This window comes from Bos indicus, chromosome 18 (assembly GCF_029378745.1).
Source record: "Bos indicus isolate NIAB-ARS_2022 breed Sahiwal x Tharparkar chromosome 18, NIAB-ARS_B.indTharparkar_mat_pri_1.0, whole genome shotgun sequence".
Taxonomy (NCBI): Eukaryota; Metazoa; Chordata; class Mammalia; order Artiodactyla; family Bovidae; genus Bos; species Bos indicus.
In genome coordinates, this window is record NC_091777.1 from 19,851,995 (window position 1) to 19,875,609 (window position 23,615).

A 23,615-nucleotide genomic window follows, 5' to 3' on the forward strand; every position below is an offset into this window, starting at 1 on the left:
TTCTGGGAGGAGAGAAGCGGGAGCGGCCCCGCGTGCTTGCGGTCCGGCTTTCAAGGTTATCAGATAGCTCGGGGCTCATTTGCATGGCGGGGCGGTGCCGCGAATGCCCAAGCAGCGCCGGGCGGCGGGGCGCGCAGATAAGGTCTGGAAGCCCAAGTTTCGGGGGTTGTTCTTGCATTATCGCCGGCTTCCTTAAGCTCGGATGAATATGTAAATCTCTCCCCGCCGTCGCCTGGTGCCGCAGTAACGGGGGGCCGCCTCCACCGCCCGCAATTCCGAGGGTAAAATTGATTAATATTTGTTTTCAAAATGACACGCGGTGATGTATGGGCCCTTTTACAACTTAAATTAATACTTTAAAGAGATGAATGGTCTCTACAGAGGGTGTTAAAGTTCAAGCCCAGGGAATTTGCATATTTATATTACAGCCAACTGATAGTAATTGTGGGAACGGCCTCTAATGCTGTTCGTTTGTCATTTTCAGCGGGGTGCGCTGCAGCCTGGGACCTCATTAACTCCCCCAGCCTCAGCCCCTCCGCCCTGCAGGACACGGACTGGCGGCTGGGCACCGAGGGCCTGTGTCCAGACCCTCCCAACCCCCGCGTCAAGCCCTCAGTGCGGGAGATCCGGGTTCGATTCCTGGGTCGGGAAGATCCCCTGGCGAAGGAAATGGCAACCCACTCTAGTATTCTTGCCTGGAGAATCCCATGGACAGAGGAGCCTGGCGGCCTACAGTCCATGGGGAGGCAAGAGCAGGACACGACTCAGCGACTAGACCACCACCACCAAGACACACAAGCAGGGGTGAATGAAGACAGGTGCTTTGAGTCTACAGACCCACAGCCCCTTTGTCTGAAAGTAGTAGCCAGAGTCTGACCCCTTCTCACCATCTGTGATGTCCTGGCTTTCCCAACCACCTTCTGCTCTCACTGGGGTCCTGCCATCCTTCCCTCTTAGGTCTCCCAGAGGCATATATCAGGCAAAGGTTTGGCGGCAAGTGGTTCTTTGGGAGGTAATCCAGGAAGCAATGGTAGGGAAGGAAGGTGCGTTAGTTCATGTCAGACTTTTAGCGACCCCATGGACTGTAGCCCGCCAGGCTCCTCTGTCCATGGAATTCTCCAGGCAAGAATACTGGAGTGGGTTCCCATTTCCTTCTCCAGCGGATCTCCCAGATCAAACCGGGTCTCCTGCATTGCAGGCAGATGCTTTATGGCCTGAGCTACCACTGTCATCTGGAAGACTCTGGGGTTATCTTATCAAGCAAGTGACCTCCATGGGCACCAGGGACACATTCCTGCGGGGGCACCGGGAGCAAAGCTGTAGCACCTGTTTCGGGGTGTCTCCCTTGAAGGTGAGGAAGCTGGCTTGTTTGTCTCATTTGTCACTGGCTGAGCCTGCTTTTTTTTTTTCTTTTTAAGGCTGCTTTTTGGGTCATTCCCAGTGCCTCCTGCCCTCTAAGTGCTGGCAGCAGAAGCCACAGAAGGTCACAGGTGTTGTCACTGGGCTGACAGCCAGGACTAGAATTGCCCGTGGTGGGGGAAGGGCAGGATCTCTGAACCTGCCTCCCTGCTTCTGTCCTGGCCTCCCCAAACCCCATCTACTCTCCACTCATAAGCCAGTTCCATCTTTTTGAAATATTCATCAGGCCAGCTCATTTCTCTGCTCAAAACCTTCCCCTGGCCTCCCTTTTTTTGAAATCCAAACCAAACTCCTGGTCGTGGCCAGCAAGGCCTGGTTCCTGTGCCCTACCCCCTTTCCTCTCTGACCTCGCCTCCTGCTTCAGCCGCCTTGGTCCTTCCTCTGCAGAGGCACCATCCTCCTGTTGTTTGAATACTCCAGCCATGTTCCCACCTCAGGGCCTTTGCACTGGCTGTTCTCCTTCCCTGGAATGTCCCTTAACTCCTAGGTCCCTGTGCCTGGATCAGTCCCTCACTTCTTTCAGATCCTTAATCAGAAGTCACCTACTTGGCGAAGCTTTCCTTGCCCACTCTAGTTATTATCCTGTCTCCTTACCAGCATCCAACTTCCCTGTGGTGCCTCATATTTCCTGTGTCCCTTCCTGCTTTGTTTCTTCTTCATGTGCTTAGTCGCTCAGTTGTGTTCTACTCTTTGGGACCCCATGGACTGTAGCCCGCCAGGCTCCTCTGTTGTCCATGGGGTTCTCTAGACAAGAATACCAGAGTTGGTTGCCATTCCCTCCTCCAGAGGATCTTCCTGACCCAGGGATAGAACCCACTACTGAGCCACCTGGGAAGCCCTTCTCACCATAGCCCTGCTCAATGTCTGACGTAGGACATGTTTATTTATCTTATTTGTTTGTCTCTTTCTCTAGAACGTAAGCTCCATAAAGGCATGGACCAATCTGTTCACTGCTGTATCCTCAGCACGTAGAATGGTCCCTGGGGGTGTAGTGGGCACTCAAGAAACTTGTATTGAATGAATGAATGAAGGTGGACGCAGCAGAGGCTGTCTGGTGGGATAGCCAGGGTCAGACCAGAAGAGGAAGCTTGGCAGGCAGGGCCAGGATCACAAACGTGTGACCTGTGCAGGACCCACGCTTAGCAGGGCTCCATGCTCGGGTTAATGCTCTGCTGTTCCTGTAGTAAATTTTTTAAAATAATCTTGGGGTAAGGGACTCTGTGTTTGCATTTTTCACAGGCCCCAGAAATTATGGAGCCAATCCTGCAGGCAGGGCTCTTGTTGTTGCTATTTAGTTGCTAAGTTGTATCTGACTCTTCTGCGATCCCATGGACCATAGCCCACCAGGTTCCTCTGTCCACAGGATTTCACAGGCAAGAATACTGGAGTGGGTAGCCACTTCCTTCTCTAGGGGATCTTCCTGACCCAGGGATCAAACCTACATCTTCTGCATTGCAGGAGGGTTCTTTACCACTGAGCCACCAGGACAAGCAGGATAACTGGAGTTTAATCATTCTACAACCAGGCTAAGCACTGGGTCTGGGCAGGGACTTTGCAAGGAGTTTCCAGGTAGAGCTGCCACCAGCCACGAGCTCTGTCTCCAAGAGGCGTTTGGGAAGACAGAAGGGTGGCATGAACAGTCTCAGAGTGTGGGAAGCCTGCCATTCAGTACAAACACTTTGTGCAGTTCTCATGTGCGTGTGCTTCACACAGGCCCACTCCTTCACATGCACATAAGGACAGACCCAGGGGCGTGCACACTTTTGGATCAATTACTTGCAACACTGGCCCCCTTTCTCCTCCATCCTGGCCATGTGATTTTTGCAACTCCTCCTTTCACTGTGACAAGTAACAAGGTCAGAGCTTGGTGGCCACACCCTCAGCACCTGCTCAGACAGACTGGGACAGACTGAGTCAGTCCTCAAAGGGGTAACCAGTGGGTAAGGATGGCCCGTGTCACCAACCAGATGGTGAATACCACACACACACACACACACACACACACACATACACACACGCATAGAGCAAGAACAGGACAGAAGGCAGATGGCACTGGTTTTTTTTTTGAAGGGGAAGTTTCCTGCCTGTATAAAGTTGCAAGAATGTCCAGTGAATGCCTGTTTACTGTCACCTGTATTTACCAATTGCTAACATGTTGCTGGGAAAAGGCGATGGCACCCCACTCCAGTACTCTAGCCTGGAAAATCCCATGGACAGAGGAGCCTGGTAGGCTGCAGTCCATGGGGTCGCTAAGAGTCAGACACGACAGAGCGAATTTACTTTCACTTTTCACTTTCATGCATTGGAGAAGGAAATGGCAGCCCACTCCAGTGTTCTTGCCTGGAGAATCCCAGGGACGGGGGAGCCTGGTGGGCTGCTGTCTATGGGGTCGCACAGAGTTGGACACGACTGAAGGGACTTAGCAGCAGCAACATGTTGCTACATTTGCTTTCTCTCTCCTTCTATCGGTGTATAGTATTCTTGTTAGAGGAAGTACTGATTGAAACTCCCACCCTGACCAGGTACCACAGTAGCCATTTGTGTGAGTTATTTTATAACAGGAGGTCCTGGTAAGGAGCACAGAACTAACAAGCCCCAAGAATTCCGGAAAGCTCAAAAGGAGACAGGAGACACCAGTCCACATGTCCTATCAACCTCCCAGAATCCTCCTCGCTGGCAGCCATCTTGGCTGAATGATGGGTGTGTCTCCAGGAAGGAGGCTGCGTCAGAATGATTGGCAAGAGACAACCCGAAAACTAATCCCATCAGCATAAGAACCAAGACTGGGAGCCACCTGATAGAGCAGTCCTCCTGGTTTCCCTTACCCTCCTGCTCTCTGCCTGGGCTTGCCTTCCCAATCAAGTCTCTTGCTTGGTCAGCACATGAGTCTCCTGAGACAATTCGTTTTCAAGTAGACAAGAGTCCACACTCTGGCCCTGGAAGGGGTGCCCCTGCCTGCAACATCCTTATGATTATGCTGGCTCCTGTGAGAGAAAGTACAGGTGTTAGGACCCTTCACACGACTCCATATTTCAGGGGATATCTGAACACAGGCACTCTCTTTACATATCCAAGTATAATAATCAAATTTAGGAATTTAATGCTGACACCATAGTGTTATCTGACACTGTCCCTATTCAACATTCTCTGTGTCCATATGCAATACCCAGCCAAGAAGCAAGGCTTGCATTCACGTGTGTGTCTCCCTGAATCCAGACAGTGCCTCAGCCCCCACCCTCCCTGCCCCTTTTGTTTTTCACAACCATGAGGCTGAGGCTTTCAGGACAGCTGCTTTGTAGAACACCCCTCCATTTGGGTCCTATTGTTTCCTTCTGATTCTATTCAGGTTATGCACTTTTGGCAAGAAGCTGGATACCTGATATGGTGTGAGAGCATCCTTCAAGGCTGTGGGGTGTTGGCAATGGTCAGGCTTTTTGATCATCAGCTCAAACATCACTCGCCCAGACCGCTTTCTGGCCCCAGGCCCCCAAGAGCTATTCTTCCTTTGAGTGCAGTCAGTAGAGTAATGTAGCTAAGAGGCCCAATTCTGGAGCCAGGGTCCTGGGCTCAAAGTCCAGTTCCAACACGTGCACTGTGACCTTGAGTATGTTACTTCACCTCTCTGGGCTTCACTTTCCTCTATTTTATAATGGAGATAATAGTCCCTACCTCTTATACTTGTTATCTGAATTAAAAATGCCAATACATGTAATGCATTTGGACAGCACCTAAAATCGTGTTGATGGCAGTTAAAAATAGTAAAGATTTCTGGCCCTTGCTTTGCGGAAGCTTGGTAGAATTACACTTCCTGTCCCCTTGAAGTTGGGTGCACAGAAGTAGCTCTGGCCAATGAACTATTTGCAGGAAAGATGGGTGTCACTTCCTGGGCCAGAGTATTTAACTGCTGGTGTAAGACTCCCCTGAACTCTTTCTCTCTGCACAGTGACTGGCAACTTTTGAATGGATGGAGGCTGCTTCACTTGCCCAAGTCTTTTACAAACTAGAATAAGCAGCATCTCTTCCTTCTGCAATGAACAAGCCGACTGGCAATGAACAAGCCGACTGGCAATGAACAAGCATGAATAAGCAACAGGCCTTGACCACTGAGATTGTGGGCTTGTTTGTTACTGCAGCATATGCTAGTTTATCCTGACTAATACAGTACTACATTGATGTTAGATGTCATCCCCATCATTATTCTTAATACTGACATTATTATTTCTTGTGCCCATCTCGCTCAGAGCCTTGCTACTATGTTATGATGATATCCCTTCCCATCTCCATCTGTGAGTTTCTCAAGCACTGGCTCCATATCCTTCTGTCTCCAAGGCCCTAAAATCCAAGCTCAGGACCAGTCAGTCACTTTCCATTCAGTGTTCGGTGTGTGAGTGTTTAAATCTGAGTTATAAGTAGCCTTTAACTGGCTTTGTTTTGATTTCAGCATTTCTAATTGCACAAACAATAGTGTAGCACCAGTCATAAAAATAAAAGACAAAATTCATTTACAATCTCTCACATTTTAAGGGTCTTTCTGTGCTCTTGTTTGTCCTTGTGAATGCATGGTTTTTAAAGTTGATCTTTCAGCCAGACAGCATTTTTTCCAGACAAGAAAAAAGCCTCCTGCTTCTTTCTCCATATAGAATACTATCAGGAAGACACTTTCCACAAGTTTATAAGACCTTTATTCTAGAGTTGCATATATTCCATGGAGTGGATGAACCTCCAGTGGTTTAGAGGGGCTTTTGCTTTTTTGACATTTAAACATTCTCCAATTCTTTGCTGTTTCAGCTGGCACTGCTATGAACATCTGTTCTGTGGGCTCTTCCCTCTCACCCCCTATATCTTCAGGAAGGGTGCATCATATGAGCACAACATTCTAGTAAATTAGGGATGCCCCCCTCCTCCATAAAAGAAATATCACAGAGTCATTTCAGTGACTGCTCAGCCACAACATGATTGAATAATGGTATTAAAATAAGTTCTGCCACTTTAAACTGCCTCAAGTTTTCTTTCTCATTTGATGAGCTGTTTCCCCATCTTCGGAGCCCTTCACCCAAAGAGTCTTGCAATTGGCTATTTCCTGTTTTCACTTGAAGCAAGGGTGGGCTCGGAACTGCTTCCTGCCTAGATTCATGTAACTTTGTGCCTGTTGACTTACCCCATGCTTTGCTTTCTTAAACTGCTTCTCGGTCTTCGTTTCCACCCCAGCATTAGCAGCTGGCTTTTTAGCTTGGGACTTGTTATTATGGAGAAATGGACTTTTATCTTTTCACTAGAATTATCCCGTATGGATAAATGAGTAGCTGCAACCAGGATGTGTGTCTTGGGGGTGCTGGGCTGTTACCTCCTGCTCTGTGCTGGGTGACCCAGGAGGTCTCTTTGTGTCCCAGGCAAACGGCTGTGTCTCCAACACTCAGCTCAGGGCCTGGCCTGGAGCTGATGCTCAGTGACTGATTGTGGAATAAATCATTGGATGAGAGGAAAAGGCTTCTGGAAGGAGCATCTGCACTGGGTCTTGGAGTCTGGGGAATGGAAAAAGGGAGATTGAAGACAGAAAGCTATTTTCAGAGGGGACCTTGTTCAGCCCACATCACTGCTGGGTGTGTGGCTGTGTTTCTTGGTTTCAGTTCCATTTGAGATTGAATAGAGAGACCACTCATTCATTCATCAAATATTATTTAAGTGCCTGATATATCCTAGGCAGAAGTTCCAGCCCGCATGAGGCTGACATTCTCCTGGGGGGACAGACAGTAACTAAGGCAAGAAAAAGTTCCACACAGCACATTCTAAGTGAGGAAAAACGCCATGGAGAAAAAGAAGCAGGCACCAGCCATGCTCACACTTCTTGCTTTGTTTTCTCTTTGGCAATTTAGTTTGTTTTAAAAGTGACGCAGGAAAATATGAATACGTCTTCACAGTAAGAAATTCATACAACACAGGAATAGTATGGAGGGAATCAGGGGAAAGTGTTTGCCAACACCCTGTCCCAAACTGCTCTCTGCCCCAGAGGGTCCATTCTTCCAGATCTTTCTCTCTGCATTTATATCAACACCCATTTACACATTCATGTCTTGGTTTTTCTTCCAGCACTCGTGTGATTATGTTAAATATATTGCTCTTGCTTTTTGTTCCCTCAGCAATATTTCGACGATCTTCTTTTCATGTCAGAACATACCACCCACCCCATCTTGTGAAGTGCTGCAGACGATTTCAGAGGAGGGATGTCTGTGATGGATTCAACCACTTCTGCACGGAGGGACCTTCCATCTGTTTCCAGCCTGTTGAGATCACAGATGCTGGTGCAGGGAGAATCCTTGGGTGTGTCTTGGTGGATGGGTGAGAGCATTCTGGTAGGATGGAGACTTAGAAGGGGAATTACTAGATTTGAGCAAGGGAATTGCATTTTTGATACACGCTGCAAAACTGTACTCCAAACAGACTGCCTTAATTTCCTCCTGTACCCAGAGGGTCTGTTTGCCCAAACCCCCACCCAGTCTGTACTCTTCCTTCCCCATGGGCCCTCCTGCCAACTAATCTTTGTTCCTCTTAGGACCACATGGACTGTGGCCTGCCAAGCTCCTCTGTCCATGGGGTTTCTCAGGCAAGGATACTGGAGTGGGTTGCTATTTCCTTCTCCAGGGGATCTTCCTGACCCAGGGATTGAGCTCGTGTCTCCTGTTTGCCAGACAGATTCTTTACCACTGAGCCACCAGAAACAATGCTGCTAACACACATCTTTGTGGCCCTGGAGGCTCACATGGGCTCATGTCCACTTCACAGAAGGTCTGAGTTGGAAAGGCCTCCTGAGACCATCCAGTCCAACCTGCTCCCTGTTGGGATGGGGAAACTGAGGTCCAAGGAGGAGATAGGACTTCCTCTTACAGAAGAGAATGTACTTCCTTGTACATTCCTCTGAATGTACAACATGTAAAGGGCAGCCTGGGGTCAGAACCCTGATCTCCTCTCTCTGCTCAGAGGACAAGCATCTACACAGGCTGTGCAGACTCATATTTTTGTGAGGGTTGATAGAGTATGATGATGGTGAGCATGGGCTCCAGAGCCAGATAGCCTGGAGTCAAATTCCAGCTGTCAAAGCTGTGTGACTCAGGGCAAGCTGCTGAACTCCTCTGATCCTCAGTATTCTTATCTGTAAAATGGGTCTAATGGGAGCCTCTGTCTTAGGGGCTCTTGTGAAGACTGTCTGAAATCAGACATGCAAGTTGCATGTAAGTCAAGGCTTGCACACTATGGATTCTATTTATTCATCTTGCTCATGGAGGGGACATGCTATTCATTCAATGATAATTCTCTCTGTACTTACCCCATGCCATGCATTGTACAGAGGCACAAGAGAGGAAAGAGTGAAAAAGAGCAGGAATTGCCAAATTCAGGGTTGTGACTATTTACCCCTGGTTTTCTTCTGAATTTTGTATTGACAGTTTTGCCCTTACATTAAGATTTTGATCCATTTTGAACTAATTGTTATATATAGTGATAGGTACGGAGAGGGCAATGACACCCCACTCCAGCACTCTTGCCTGGAAAATCCCATAGATGGAGGAGCCTGGTGGGCCGCAGTCCATGGGGTCGCTAAGAGTTGGACACGACTGAGTGACTTCACTTTCACTTTTCACTTTCCTGCATTGGAGAAGGAAATGGCAACTCACTCCAGTGTTGTTGCCTGGAGAATCCCAGGGATGGGGGAGCCTGGTGGGCTGCCGTCTATGGGGTCGCACAAAGTCAGACACAACTGAAGCGACTTAGCATTAGCATCAGTGATAGGTAAGGGTCTAACTTCATTCTTTTTTTCTGTGACTGTCTAGTTGTTCTAGCACCATCTGTTGAAAAGATGGTGGATGGTCTTGGCACCCATGTTAAATATCAGTTGATTGTAGATGTGATGGGTTATTTCTGGACTCTCAATTCTAGCCCATTGACTTACATGTCTATCTGTGTGCCAGTACCATGATTGTCTTGATTACTGTAGCTTTGTACTAGGTTTTGAAATCAGGGAATGTGAGTCTTCCTATTTTGTTCTTCTTGGCTCAAGATTATTATTATTATTTTTTTTTTGCTATCCACCATGGTCCTTTGAAATTCTCTATAAATTTTAGAATCAGTTTGTTAATTTCCATAAAGAAGTCATCTGGGATTCTGATGGGGATTGTACTCAATCTGCAGATCAGGTTGGCAGACTGCTGTCTTAACAATGTTAAGTCTTGCAAACCATAAACATAGGTTGTTTTTCCAATTATTTAGATCTTTTAAAATGTCTTTCAACAATGTTTTGCAGTTTTCAGTGTGCAAGTCTTGTACTTCTTTTGTTAACTTATTCCTAATGATTTTATTCATTTTAATGCAATTGTTAATATGATTTTTAAAAAATTTTCACTTTGGATTATTTATTGCAAGTATATAGTAAGACAATTGATATTTATACATTGATCTTATGTCCTGCAACCCAATGAACTCTTTTACTATTTCTAGTAGTTTTCGTGGATTCCTTAGGATTTTCTAAGTACAAGATAATGTCATCAGTGAATAGAGATAGTTTTTACTTCTTCCTTTCCAATCTGAGTGCCTTTTATTTCTTTTACTTGCCTAGTTGCCTTGGCTAGAGCCTGTAGTACAACATTGAATAGAAGGAGTGAGAACGAACATCCTCGCCTTATTCTTGATCTTACCAGGAATGCATCCAATCTTTTACAATTATATATGATGTTAAACAGTGGGCCTTTTGTAGATGCCCTTTAATAGGTTGAGGAAGTTCCCGTCTATTACCTGTTTGTTGAGTGTTTCTACCATGAAAAGTTGTGGGATTTTGTCAAAAGCATGCTGTTCAGTTGCTCAGTCATGTCTGACTCTTTGCAACCCCACACACTGTAGCATGCCAGGCATCCCTTTCCTTCACCATCTCCTGGATCTTGCTCAAACTCATGTCTATTGAGTCAGTGATGCCATCCAACTATCTCATCCTATGTCATCCCCTTCTCCTCCTGCCTTCAATCTTTCCCAGCATTAGGGTCTTTTCTAATGAGTCAGCTCTTCGCATCAGGTGACCAAAATATTGGAATTTCAGCTTCAACATCAGTCCTTCCAATGAATATTCAGGATTGATTTCCTTTAGGATTGACTGGTTTGAATCCAGTCAAAGCAGTCCAAGGGACTCTCAAGAGTCTTCTTTAATATCATAGTTAAAAAGCATCAATTCTTTGGTGCTCAGCCTTCTTTATGATCCAACTCTCACATCTGCACATGACTATTGGAAAAACCATAGCTTTGACTAGATGGACCTTTGTTGGCAAAGTAATGTCTCTGCTTTTTTAATACACTGTCGAGGTTTGTCATCGCTTTTCTTTCAAGGAGCGCCTTTTAATTTCATGGCTGCAGTCATCATCTGCAGTGATTTTGGAACCCAAGAAAATAAAGTCTGTCATTGTTTCCATTGTTTCCCCTCTGTTTGCCATGAAGTGATGCGACCAGATCTTAGTTTTTTGAATGTTGAGCTTTAAGCCAGCTTTTTCATTTTCCTCTTTCACCTTCATCAAGAGGCTCTTTAGTACCTCTTTACTTTCTGCCATAAGGGTGGTATCATCTGCATATCTGATAAGATCATTGATATTTCTCCTGGCAATCTTGATTCTGGCTTGTGTTTCATCCAGCTTGGCATTTCACATGATATACTCTGCATATAAATTAAATAAGCAGGGTGACAATATATAGGCTTGATGTACTCTTTTCCCAATTTGGAACCAGTCCATTGTTCCATGTCCGGTTCTAACTATTGCTTCTTGACCTGCATACAGGTTTCTCAGGAGGCAGGTAAGGTGATCTGGTATTCCCATATTTTAAAGAATTTTCCATAATTTGTTGTGATCCACATAGTCAAAGGCTTTAGCATAGTCAATGAAGCAGATGTTTTTCTGGAACTCTCTTGCTTTTTCTATGATCCAGCAGATGTTGGCAATTTGATCTCTGGTTCCTCTGCCTTTTCAAATCCAACTTGAACATCTGGGAGTTCTCGGTTCACGTACTGGCTTGGAGAATTTTGAGCATTACTTTTCTAGCGTGTGAGATGAGTGCGATTGTGTGGTAGTTTGAGCATTCTTTGGCATTGCCTTTTTTTGGGATTGGAATGAAAACTGACCTTTTCCAGTCCTGTGGCCACTGCTGAGTTTTCCAAATTTGCTGGCATATTGAATGCAGCACTTTCACAGCATCATATTTTAGGATTTGAAAGAGCTCAGCTGGAATTCCATCACCTCCTCTAGCTTTGTTCATAGTGATGCTTCCTAAGGCCCACTTGACTTTGCACTCCAAGATGTCTGGCTGTAGGTGAGTGATCACACCATCGTGGTTATCTGGGTCATGAAGATCTTTTCTGTATAGTTTTCCTGTGTATTCTTGCCACCTCTTCTTAATCTCTTCTGCTTCTGTTAGGTCCATACCATTTCTGTCCTTTACTGTGCTCATCTTTGCTTGAAATGTTCCCTTGGTATTTCTAATTTTCTTGAAGAGCTCTCTAGTCTTTCCCATTCCTTGTTCTCCTCTATTTCTTTGCACTGTTCACTTAGGAAGGCTTTCTTATCTCTCCTTGCTATTCTTTGGAACTCTCTATTCAGATGGGCAAAAGCATATTTTATGTCAATTGAGATGATCATGTGATTTTTGTTTTTTATTTTATTGATATGATTTATTACATTAGTTAATTTTCAGATGCTGAACCAAACTTGCATTCCTGTGATAACTCCAAGTTGGTCACGGTGTATAACTCTTTTTATATGTTGCTATATTTAGTTTGCCAATATTTTTCTTGAAGATTTTCAGATTTATGTTCGTAAGAGATATTATCTGTAGTTTTCCTTTCTTGTGGTATTCCTTCTGCCCCTGGCTTCTGGAAATGCCCAAGAGTTCAGATTAGCCATCAAGGCCCCCATGCTTGGGCCAGATTATCAGCCCCTGGGAGGGGCGCCAAAGTATTTTGCCAATATCTACACAAGTTCCTAAGGAGATAGGGCTCACTGATGCTGGCTGAGTGCTGGGCCCTTTTGTAAGTATTCTTTCATTTGAACTTCTCAGCAACCTATTATGAGTATTATTACTTATTGTATAGATGGGGAAACTGTATGGGGTAAATCTATAGACTCCATAACAGATGCTTTTGATGATTTCTCATTATATAATGAATGTGGAATGAACTGAATGTTTATGCCCCTCTGTAAATTTATATACTGAAAGCCTAGCTTCCAAGGTACTGATTTTAGGAGGTGAGGCCTTTGGGAAGTGATTAGGTCATGAGAGTGGAGCCCCTATGAATGCAAATCATGCCCCATAAAAGAGGCCCCAGAGAACTCTCCTGCCCTTCTGCCACATGAGATCACAGTGAGAGCACAGTGGTCAATGGACCAGGAAGGGGGCTTTTACCAGACTGAATCTGCTGGTGCTTTGAGCTTGGACTTCCAGCTTCCCAAACTGTAAGAAATAAATCTGTACTATTTATAAGTCACCCAGTTTATGGTATTCTGTCACACCAGACTGAATCAACTGAGACAGAATGTATAGTTAGATTTATTTTACTTTTCTTATTTTTATTTTAAAGAATAATGTAACAAACATCCCTACTCCTACGACTCAGCTATTAACCATTTCTCATATTTGCTGACAGTGTGCTTTTCATTAAAGAAATAAGGTATTACAAATAAAACTAATTATCATTTAACCACCCTCTCCTTCCTCCCCTGGCTTCCCTGGTGGCTCAGAAGGTAAAGCGTCTGCCTGCAGTGTGGGAGACCAGGGTTCGATCCCTGGGTTGGGAAGATCCCCTGGAGAAGGAAATGGCAACCCACTCCAGTAGTCTTGCCTGGAAAATTCCATGGACTGAGAGGCTCCTCAGAGCCTGGAGGCTACAGTCCATGGGGTCGCAAAGAGTCGGACACGACTGAGCGCCTTCACTCACTCACTTCCTCCTCCCCAGAGACCATGATCCTCACTATTTTCATAGTTAATCTTCTAGACAGAGCATTTTTGTGTTTTCCATGTGTAAATGTGTATCCAACAATAGCACATACTTTTTTGCAGCTACGTTTTTAATAATTTTTATTTCATAAGCCCAAATATTTACATAACTGCATCAATTTGGAGTTTTTATTTATTTTTACCAGAAATGGGATTATTTTCATACATATTTTCCTGCTTTCTGTTTTTCTTACTCTTCAATGTCTTGAAGAAATCCTTCTAATTTTGCCATTGCTCTAATCCATTCTTTTTTATGGCTGTGTAATATGAATATATTTATCCATGAATGATTTGATGGGTGGCTTGCGTCTTGTCATGGTGAAGAGGTGTGTGACAAGCATATGTATTAGGTACCAGTGTTTTTATTTTGTAAGATATATTTCTTAGAAAGAGAGTGCCAGGTCAAAGAATATATGTATTTTTACATGTTAATGACTATTGCTGGAAGTAATTCTCATAAAGCTGAAATAATTCTTATTTTCTAGATTTGAACAAAAGAACCCAGTTTATCACAACTTCCTGGTAGTAGATGTTATGTAACTTAAAATATTATATATAATCCAAACTGTTGGTTGAAAAATAGTATCCTCTTATTATTTCAATTTACATAGCCCAGAGTTTGAATCTTTTCTTTTTATTTTTTTTTCTGTTTATTTATTTTACTTTACAATATTGTATTGGTTTTGCCATACATTGACTTGAATCTGCCACGGGTGTACACGTGTTCCCCATCCTGAAGCCCCTCCCACCCCCTCCCCATCCCATCCCTCTGGGTCATCCCAGTGCACCAGCCCCGAGCACCCCGTATCCTGCATCGAGCTTGGACTAGCGATTCGTTTCACATATGTTGTTTATTGACCTTTTGGACTTGTTCTGCTGTGATTTGCTTATTCATGTACTTATCCCAATTTGAAATTTAATTCCTTCTATTTTTAACCTCATTGGCATATTATAAATATTAACCTTCAATTTTCTATGTTGCAAGTATTTCCCCAAATCTATTACTTGTCTAAGTTGATTTTGTTTGTTCAGTTCAGTTCAATTCAGTTCAGTCGCTCAGTCGTGTCTGACTCTTTGCGACCCCATGGACTGCAGCATGCCAGGCCTCCCTGTCCATCACCAACTCCTGGAGTTCACTCAAACTCACATCCATCGAGTCAGTGATGCCATCCAGCCATCTCATCCTCTGTCCTCCCCTTCTCCTCCCACCTCCAATCTTTCCCAGCATCAGGGTCTTTTCCAATGAGTCAGTTCTTCGCATCAGGTGGCTAAAGTATTGGAGTTTCAGCTTCAACATCAGTCCTTCCAATGAATATTCGGGATTGATTGCCTTTAGGATTGACGATTTGATCTCCTTGCAGTCCAAGCGACTCTCAAGTCTTCTCCAATACCACAGTTCAAAAGCATCAATTCTTCAGCACTCAGCTTTCTTTATAGTCCAACTCTCCATACATGACTACTGGAAAAACCATAGCCTTGGCTAGACGGACCTTTGTTGGCAAAGTAATGTCTCTGCTTTTTAATATGCTGTCTAGGTTGGTCATAACTTTCCTTCCAAGGAGTAAGTGTCTTTTAATTTCATGGCTGCAGTCACCATCTGCAGTGATTTTAGACCCCCTCAAAATAAAGTCTGTCACTGTTTCCACTGTTTCCCCATCTATTTGTTATCTGATGCCAAAAACCAAAGTTTTAATTTTTATATCATCAGAATATTTTGATGACAAAAAATTACTTTTCTTTTAGCACTTTGGGGTTTTAGACTTCAGAAAATCACCTATATTTATTTTTGGAGTGGCTCAAAAGACCAGTGCAATAGTGTACTTCTGGGTTTGTTATGTAAAACTCTCAGGAGCCACCAAACCATTTAGGCCTGTTAGGACCAATTCAAAGATAGTATAATTCATTCTGTAAGTTTTTATTCAGGGCTTGCTATTTATCAGTTTCCATAGAACCATACATGTATTATTCACTGACTCTGAAACATTCTGTGATGTGGTGCCATCATTATTTCCAATTTATAGTAAGGAATCAGAGGTACAGTGTGGCCAAGTAGTACCTTAAGATTACAAAGCAGGAAAGTGGCAGAGCTGGCCTCCAAATTCCCGCCCCTTTGCTCCCCCACTAGCCTGCTCTGGAGCCTATGCTCACGACCGCTGGGCACCTAGCTATGTAGCAAGCTTGAGTCTGTACAGGCCTAGAAGTAGATTCTGACTAACAGAAAACAGGTGCCCAGAGGGTGGTCTCTGAGAATGATCCAGAAGGCAGCAATTGTTGCACTTAATGATGCAGCCACCCATAAAGGATCATGTTTTTCCTCCTAGTGTTTAATACTCAACCCTCCTGCTCATTCCCGAGGTGGAGACAGTTTCCCAGCCTCACGATTGGGTGGATCACCAGGCTGTGGGTAGGCCTTTTGGGGTGGATCCTTCCTTAGTCTTGGCTGCTCTGCTGGACAGTGAGATGGGCACAGAGCTGTGCTGGGCTCGGGTCCTTCAATTCTAGGGCCAACCCTAGTAATGAGAAAAGGCTCAGGACTGGGAAAAGGGAGGGGGAGGGTTTTACGTTCCTCCAGTGAGAACTCCAAAACAGGCCCAGGGTAGGTAGGTGCCTTTCCTACAGCAAGGATGTTAATCCTCACATCATGCCTTTGAAGTGGGTGTTGCTGGCACCATTTAAAAATGCATATGATTCAGGGGGCCCGGAGTTCCATTCTTGGTCCAAGAACTAAGATCCTGCATGCTGCAACTAAGACCCAACACAGCTAAATAAATAAACATTTTTTTAAAAATAAAATACATATTTGTTTGTATTATTATTATTGCAAGCTTAACTCATTCCTTATATAATTTGGTTAAGCAATATATAGGTATATTAAGTAAAAGATGAAATACATGCTTCCCATACTATGCTCCCACACTTTATTCCCATCCTTGATGATATAGAATGTATCCTTTAAGCTTTCCATAAAGCTTAAAGGTGGGGGCTTCCCTTGTGGCTCAGACGGTAAAGAATCTGCCTGCCAATGCAAGAGACCCAGGTTCGATCCCTGGGTAGGGAAGATCCCCTGGAGAAGGAAATGGCAACCCACTCCCATATTCTTACCTGGAAAATTCCATGGACAGAGGATCCTGGTGGGCTACAGTCCATGGGATTGCAAAGAGTTGGACACGACTGAGCATCCACAGATAATACAGGTACAAACATACATGCATAAAGTTTTAAAAAAATTTTGTAGAATATATCCAACATAAAATTTGCTGTTTTAACCTAATTTGAGTGTACAGTTCAGTAACATTAAATCCTTTTGCATTGTGGTGTAACTATCACCATCATCCCATTTCCAGAACTTTTTCATCATCCCAAACAGAAACTCTTGTATCCATTCCATTACATGGTAACACCACATGCCTCCTTGCCCTCGCCCCTGGCAACCAGTATCCTACTTCCTGTCTCTATGAATTTGACTAATATTATTCTTTGGGTTCGATCCCTGGGTTGGGAAGATCCCCTGGAACAGGGCATGGCAACCCATTCCATTATTGCCTGGAGAATCCCATGGACAGAGGAGCCTGGAAGGCTACGGTCCATGGGGTTGCAAAGAGTCAGATACAACTGAAGCGACTTAGCATGCATGCACACACATTCCTACTATATTATATTTATTACAGGTAATTCATAATTCATTTACATGGAATCATACAGTATTTGTGACTAGCTTAATTCACTTAACATACTATCTGAAGTTTGATCGCATTGTAGCGTGTGTCAGAGTTTCCTTCCATTTTAAGACTGAGTAATATTCCACTGTATGCACAGACCATATCCTGTTTATCTATTCATTCACCAATGGACGTTTGGGTTGGTTCCAGGTGTTAGCTATTCTAAATAATGCTGCTATGAACATGAGTCTACAAACATCTATTCCAATTCTTCTTTCAGTTCTCTTGGGTATATATGCAGAGGTGGAATTGGTGAATCAGTTGGTGGTTCTATGTTTAATTATTTTGAGGAGCCACCATATCATTTCCCACAGTGGCTATACCATTTGACATCCTCACCAGTGATGCCCAAGGATTCCAATTTCTCCACATCCTTGCTCACCCATCTTCTGGTTTTGTTTTTTGGATAATAGCTATGCTAATGGATGTGATGAGACATCTCTTTATGATGTCCATAGGTTTTAATTTCACAACAATGGTATCATATAATGCAAATTGGTTACCAAACATTCACCTAGAAACACAGCATGGTACCTTTTTATGGCAGCATATGCCAGGTGCCTCTTTATTATTACTATTCTCATGTTTCACATGAATAAACCACAGCTTGGGGAGTTCGAAGAAGAGAGCAGACTCCTCCGGGGAGGGGTGGGGCAGACGCTGTGTCAGTTACTGGGGCTGGGTGGTAACAGCCTGTCCTCCAGCGCTGGCGCAGAACATGCCCTCACTTACAGGAATGGGGGTCTTCGCCTCTGCTCCAGCCTCAGGAGGAGATCTTCAAGGCTGCTTTATTTTCTGCTGCTGCCACAACAAATTATCCCAAATGCAGAGGCTTAAAACCACACCAACTGATCTTCTTACCTTCTTATCAGTTAGAATTCTGGTGGGGACAGCTAGGTCTCTGCTTAGAGTGTCCCAAAGCTGAAATCAAGGGGACAACAGGGCTGTCTGTGCTCCTTAAGAGCCTCTAGGGGAGAATCTATTTTCTTGCTCATTCAGGTGGTTGGCAGAATTCAGTTCCTTGTGATGGTCGGACTGAAGTCCCCGTTTCTTTACTGGGATGGAAGTTTCAGCTTCTAGAGGCAGCCTCAATTCCTAGTGAAGTGAAAGCTGCTCAGTCGTGTCTGACTCTTTGTGACCCCATGGACTAGATACAGTCCATGGAATTCTCTAGGCTAGAATACTGGAGTGGGTAGCCTTTCCCTTCTGCTATTCCTAGAGGGTAGCCCTTTTCTCCATTTCCAAAGGTAGCAGCAGCAGGCCTTGCTTAAATCCTGGCCTTGCTTAAACCGCTCCTGCCTCTTCCTCTGCTGCATGTCTCTGCCCGTCTCTCCCTGTTGCTCCCTCCAGCCTCTGGGGAAAGAATCTCTGCTTATACAGACCTGTGTGATTAGATGGGGGACGCACCTGTGTAACCCAGGCTGCTCTCTCTCCCTCTCAAAGTCCACAACCCTAATTCCATGTGTAGTTCTTCTGCTGTGAAATGGAGAATACTCACAGGCTTTGGGGACTAGCACATAGAAATCTCTGGGGAGCCATTCTCCTGCTGGGACTTGGTCTCAGCTGAAGGCTCATTTACACTCATGGCTGCTTGTTGATGCTGCCTGTTGGCTAAGATGTAACTGGGGCAGTCAGCTGGGACATTCCCATATGGTCTCTTCATGTGGCCTGGGCATCCTCACAACACCATGAGGGTGAATGGAATGAAAGACGAGAGAGATAGACAGAGAAACAGAGAAAGAGACAGAGACAAGAGAGACAAAGACTAAAAGAGACAGAAGCTACATCATTTTTATATCCTAGACTTAGCAGTCATATGGCATCATTTTCTCCCCTCCAACCCTTGGTGGGAAGTGACAGGTTCTTCAAGAGCCCATGGGACTAAAAATATTTTGAAAAATATAGCCAACCATCTCCTCCTAGATAGTAGTAGTCATAACCACAGTCACAAACAGCAATAGCAATAATGGTGGTCTTCTTTGAGTTCTTACGAAGTGTCTTGCTCTGTTCTAACCAATTCAAGGGCATCATCTTATTTGAACCCTCACACTCACCCTAGGATACAGTTACTATCATTATCTACATTTGCATATGGACACAGAAATGAAACTTAGGTGGAAACTGAGGCTCAGATAATCGCTGGGTTTGGGGGAAAAGATCTCTGAGGAAGCAGACTCGGTGATGGATGCTAGGCTTGGGGAGGAGAGAAAGCCTGCTGGGCGGGGTCTGGGATAAGAGTGATGGGTATGTCCTTGGGGTTCCAGTTTGGGCCAGGCTTCGAGGGCTGGACTGGATTAGGGGCAGCAGGCGCGGTCGGAAGGGTGATCTATGTTTAAGAGCACAGGCTGAATCAAAGGCCTGCAGGTCAGACGTCCTGTGATGAGTAGACAGATGTCCAGGGGTAGAGGGAGGGGTGGGATGTTGGGGAGAAATGGTGGAGGGCCATAAGGTTGGCTGGGGACTGGGGAGCTATGGCAGGTGTGAGAGTAAGCAGGATGGCAAGGAGGGCTTTTCTGTTCCAGACCCCTGGCTGAAGTCTCTTTCTTTTCAAGCAACCCCTCCCCCACTTCACCCTTTCTCGGTCCTAGGGAGAGATCTCTACCCTCAGTGACCCACTGAAGGCCAGCTGGGCAGCGGGCCAGCAGGGAAAGCACAGTGAGCTGGGCTGCGGGGACCCCACCAGGGGTTTCCTCCTTCCCCTCTCAGCTGGGAGGCCCCGGTCCCACTCACTGGCTCTGGGGTTGGCTGCAGGGCTGTGTGCGACCACCCAGGTTCCGCATGGTTCTCTCTCCTTTTTGTAAGTTGCTCTTTGGGACTGTGTCTCTATTTTCCTTTATGGCTCTCATCTCCTTTTCCCTACCCTCATGCATTAACATGTCTTTGCCCCAAGTCTGAGCCCCTTTACAGATGAAGAAGCTGAGGCACTGAGAGAGGTTTCTTCAGAAAATTTGATGTCAGGGCTTTGGGGGCAGTTGGTGTACTGAATCCTCTGCAGGGCTTTCTGCTGCCAGAGGGAATGCCATTCAGCAAAAACTCACAATACTTGCCTGGGCTAGCCCTGGCTTGGAGGGCAATTAGGTGCATCCCCTAAGGAGTCTGGCCGGGCATTGGTATACATTGCTTAATTCCTCTGTGCCTCTGTTTCTTCATCTGTAAAATGGGAGTGACAGAAGTATCCACTTTATGGAATTACGTGAGGATTAAATGGGATGGTGCATGTAGAGTGAGTATCCTGGAGACTTCCTGGCCCCAACCACAAACTACATAGGTAATTGTAAATAAGTATAACATCCTACACACAGTTGAACCTGTTGGTTAAAGCATAGGGTTTAGAGTTTGACGCACACTCACTGTTTCCTTAACTCTGTGCTCCCAGGTATGTCATTTTGCCTCTCTGAGCTTTGATTTCCCCCAAATAGTGTTAAGTGAGATTTGGAATAATGAGTGGGAACCTGCTATAAAGCACAGGGTGGTCAACTTGCCCCTCTGTGGTGATCTAGATGGGTGGGATGGGGTGGGGTGTGCGGGAGCTCCAAGAGGGCCCTAGGGGATGTGTATATGCATATGGCTGATTCACTTCACTGTACAGCAGAAACTGAACACAACATTGTAAAGCAATTATATTCCAATGAAAGAAGAGAATTAAAAAAAGACATTGTGTAGCTAAAATGCCCAGCAGACAGTGAGCACCCAATGACAGGTCCACTGGGCCAAGGGCAGCAAGAGCTGCAGCCCTTGTCAGCAGAGCATCAGGTGTTTGCTGGTGGGAAGTGTCCCACTGGAACATCAGGGACCCTTTGCCTGTCTTCCCCTAACCTCATTCCCGGGCTAAGAACCCTGACACTGGGAGTGGCCTTCAGGTATGTCCCTCGCTGCCCTCTCCCCTTTTGTCTCTTTCTCCCTTTCCAGGTGATTCTGGTAGGACTGCCAATCAAGGGCCCTGCCTTTCTGCCCCCAGGGCAGACCATGTGATTCCAGCCAGCTAATCAGGAAATCCCATCTGCCTGGAAACAGTAATTGGCCCAGAACTGGGCACGTGATTCAGGAAGGGCCAATCAGAGTTCCTCTGGGGGAAAGTGCTAGTGGCAGTGGGAGAGGAAGGCTCTTGTGAAATTAGAAGCTGTAAGTTCAACAAAGACTATCCTCCCCATCACTTGGAACAAGCCTCCTTGGTATTTTAACTGCCACAGAGGAGAGCAGAACTGAGACCTGGAGAGAGACACAGGTTCTAAAGGATAGAACCTCTGGATCCAGCCATGCCTGAAGATCGCATCAGGTTCCCAGTTAGATAAGCCAATCAACTTATCCTTTTCATCTGAGCCAGATTGGATTAGATTCTGTGACTCAGCCCAAAGAGTCCCAATTAGCATAGAGTCACACTTGGTGCCCCTTCCTCCTCCATCCATACACCAGTCATCCTCCAGGGTCATCTCCCTCCTTAATCTTGCTTCTCTCCATCCCCTGGTCTTTCAGTGTAGTTTAAGCTTTTAACCTACTTCTTTCCAATGATCCCTCAAAGTAGGGGATGAAATGAGAGAAAGGAAGACACAGTGGAAGGAGAAAATGGAACAGAGGCAGCAATATACCATTTGAGTCAAGAGAGCCGAAGGAATGAGGATCCACCTGCAGCAACCCCACAGATTTCCACACCCCCTTGGATTTGTGAAGCTAACAAGCCACTTTGATACCTACTGGATCCCTGTGGTGCCTCTGCAATTACCCCGCTTATTTCTTTATTTTTGGCTTCACTGGACCTTCACTGTGGGATGCCGGCTCTTCGCTGCCGTGCGCAGGATTCTCCAGTTGTGGTGCATGGGCTCCCTACTTGCAGTGCTTGGGCTTAGTTGTCCTGTGGCATGTGGGATCATAGTTCCCTGACTAGGGATGGAACCTGTGTCCCCTGCACTGGAAGGCGGATTCTTTTTTTAACCACTGGACTACAAGGGAAGTCCCTAGCCTGCTTGTTTTAAGAGAGGAGAAAAACCTGACACAGAGAGGGTGAGTGTCTTGTTCAAAGGTCACACAGGTAGAAAGTGGCAGAACCGGGATGCAACTGGGTCTTCTGGCTTTAAACTTCATCCTTACAAAACCTCAGAGCGTCAGAAAGGAAAGGCTTCCAAAGATGTAGATAAGAGAGACTGAGATGCAGATAAGAAAGAGACTGGGTGGATGTCTGCCTAGGAGAGTGGTGATTTACGTGATGCATGGAACGGGTGTGAACGTGTATGTGTGTGCACACACACATACACACACACAGGCAACGGCCCCTCTCATTTACGTGCCCAGGGAGTGACTACAACCACTCAGGGTGATGGTGATGAAGCAGAGCCACTGCCAGGAGCATAAACAACAGACATTTAAGACAATATTTCAAACAATGAAATAGTGCTGGTCGGCTTCCTACGCAAAGCCCAGTCTCCTTCCTTTCTTGGTGGCGCAGGCCTTCTTCCCAGAGCCTCCAGGCTCACTCCCAGCCTGGCCTCCTGAGCACTGCCCATATCTCTCAATAATGTACGTCTGCCACTATTTCCTGATTCATCAGTTTTAGACATTATCTATCGACTTTCTGCTATGATGGATGAGGACTGTGCTCACAGGAGGACCACGCTCACACTCACGCCTACTCCACTCACACAGCATCCTGGTATTAATTTCCAGCGCTTCCGGTGCTTACCTTCCTAACTTTGAAGATGCTATCTCCCCTTCTGTTTCTTGGTTCTGCAGGGTTGGCTGCCCCTCCTGTAGCTCCCAAGCCCTTCTTGGTCGGAGGTGGCTCTCCAGGACCCGGCCTTGCCTGCAGCTCCACAGGCCCCTTCCAAGGTCCAATCACGAGCCTGTGGGACCAGCGATCACGGCTGACCTGGGCCTGTGTTCCTCTTCCCATCACTCTGTCCTTCCTCTCGTGTTCAGTCCCCCATCCCAGGCTCTGCTAGGGTCCCCTAAGAGGGGGTGGATATCAGCGTGACCAGAAGTCCCTCCTTTGGACATTCAGCTTCTTGGGGTCCTATGGCCAGATGGTCTCTGAGGTTGCCTCCTCATCTTTCCCAATCAGCATTTTGAAACAGAAACGAAGGTCTCCAGGGGGCTTTCTCTTATGAAATTATCTGGCTTCATTATGTCATGAGAAAAAGAGAGAATCCAAACACACCACAGACTGCCAGGCGTTTGACAAGTGTCAGCAGCCAGAGCCAGGGTTGGTGATTGGGGAGCCCCCCTCCTCTACCTTTAGAATCTGAACAATGGGGCCTTTTGTGGGGGTTGTCGCTTCTGCTGGGCCCTTCTGAGTCACTGCATATTTTTATGTGTTCAGTAATATACAGTGTGAGTCATTCTCCAGCTTGGGGGTATTTTGGGACTTGTGCTGTTTTACTTACAATTGCAGGAAAAAAATCAAATATTACGGAGGTGATAAAAAATACAGCAAATTCATATGACCCAACTTGGTGTGTTCACAATGCCAGG

General features: G+C 45.7%; 1 long non-coding RNA gene across 1 annotated transcript in view; it reads right to left on the bottom strand.

The window, feature by feature from the left end:
- LOC139177069 (uncharacterized) overlaps positions 1-23,310 on the bottom strand; it is a 62,202-nt gene extending 38,892 nt beyond the window's left edge. Inside the window, exon 1 of the long non-coding RNA XR_011561475.1 lies at positions 22,828-23,310. This is a non-coding gene — a long non-coding RNA (uncharacterized lncRNA). The remainder of the gene's footprint in view (positions 1-22,827) is intronic.
- Between the last annotated feature and the right edge of the window lie 305 nt (positions 23,311-23,615).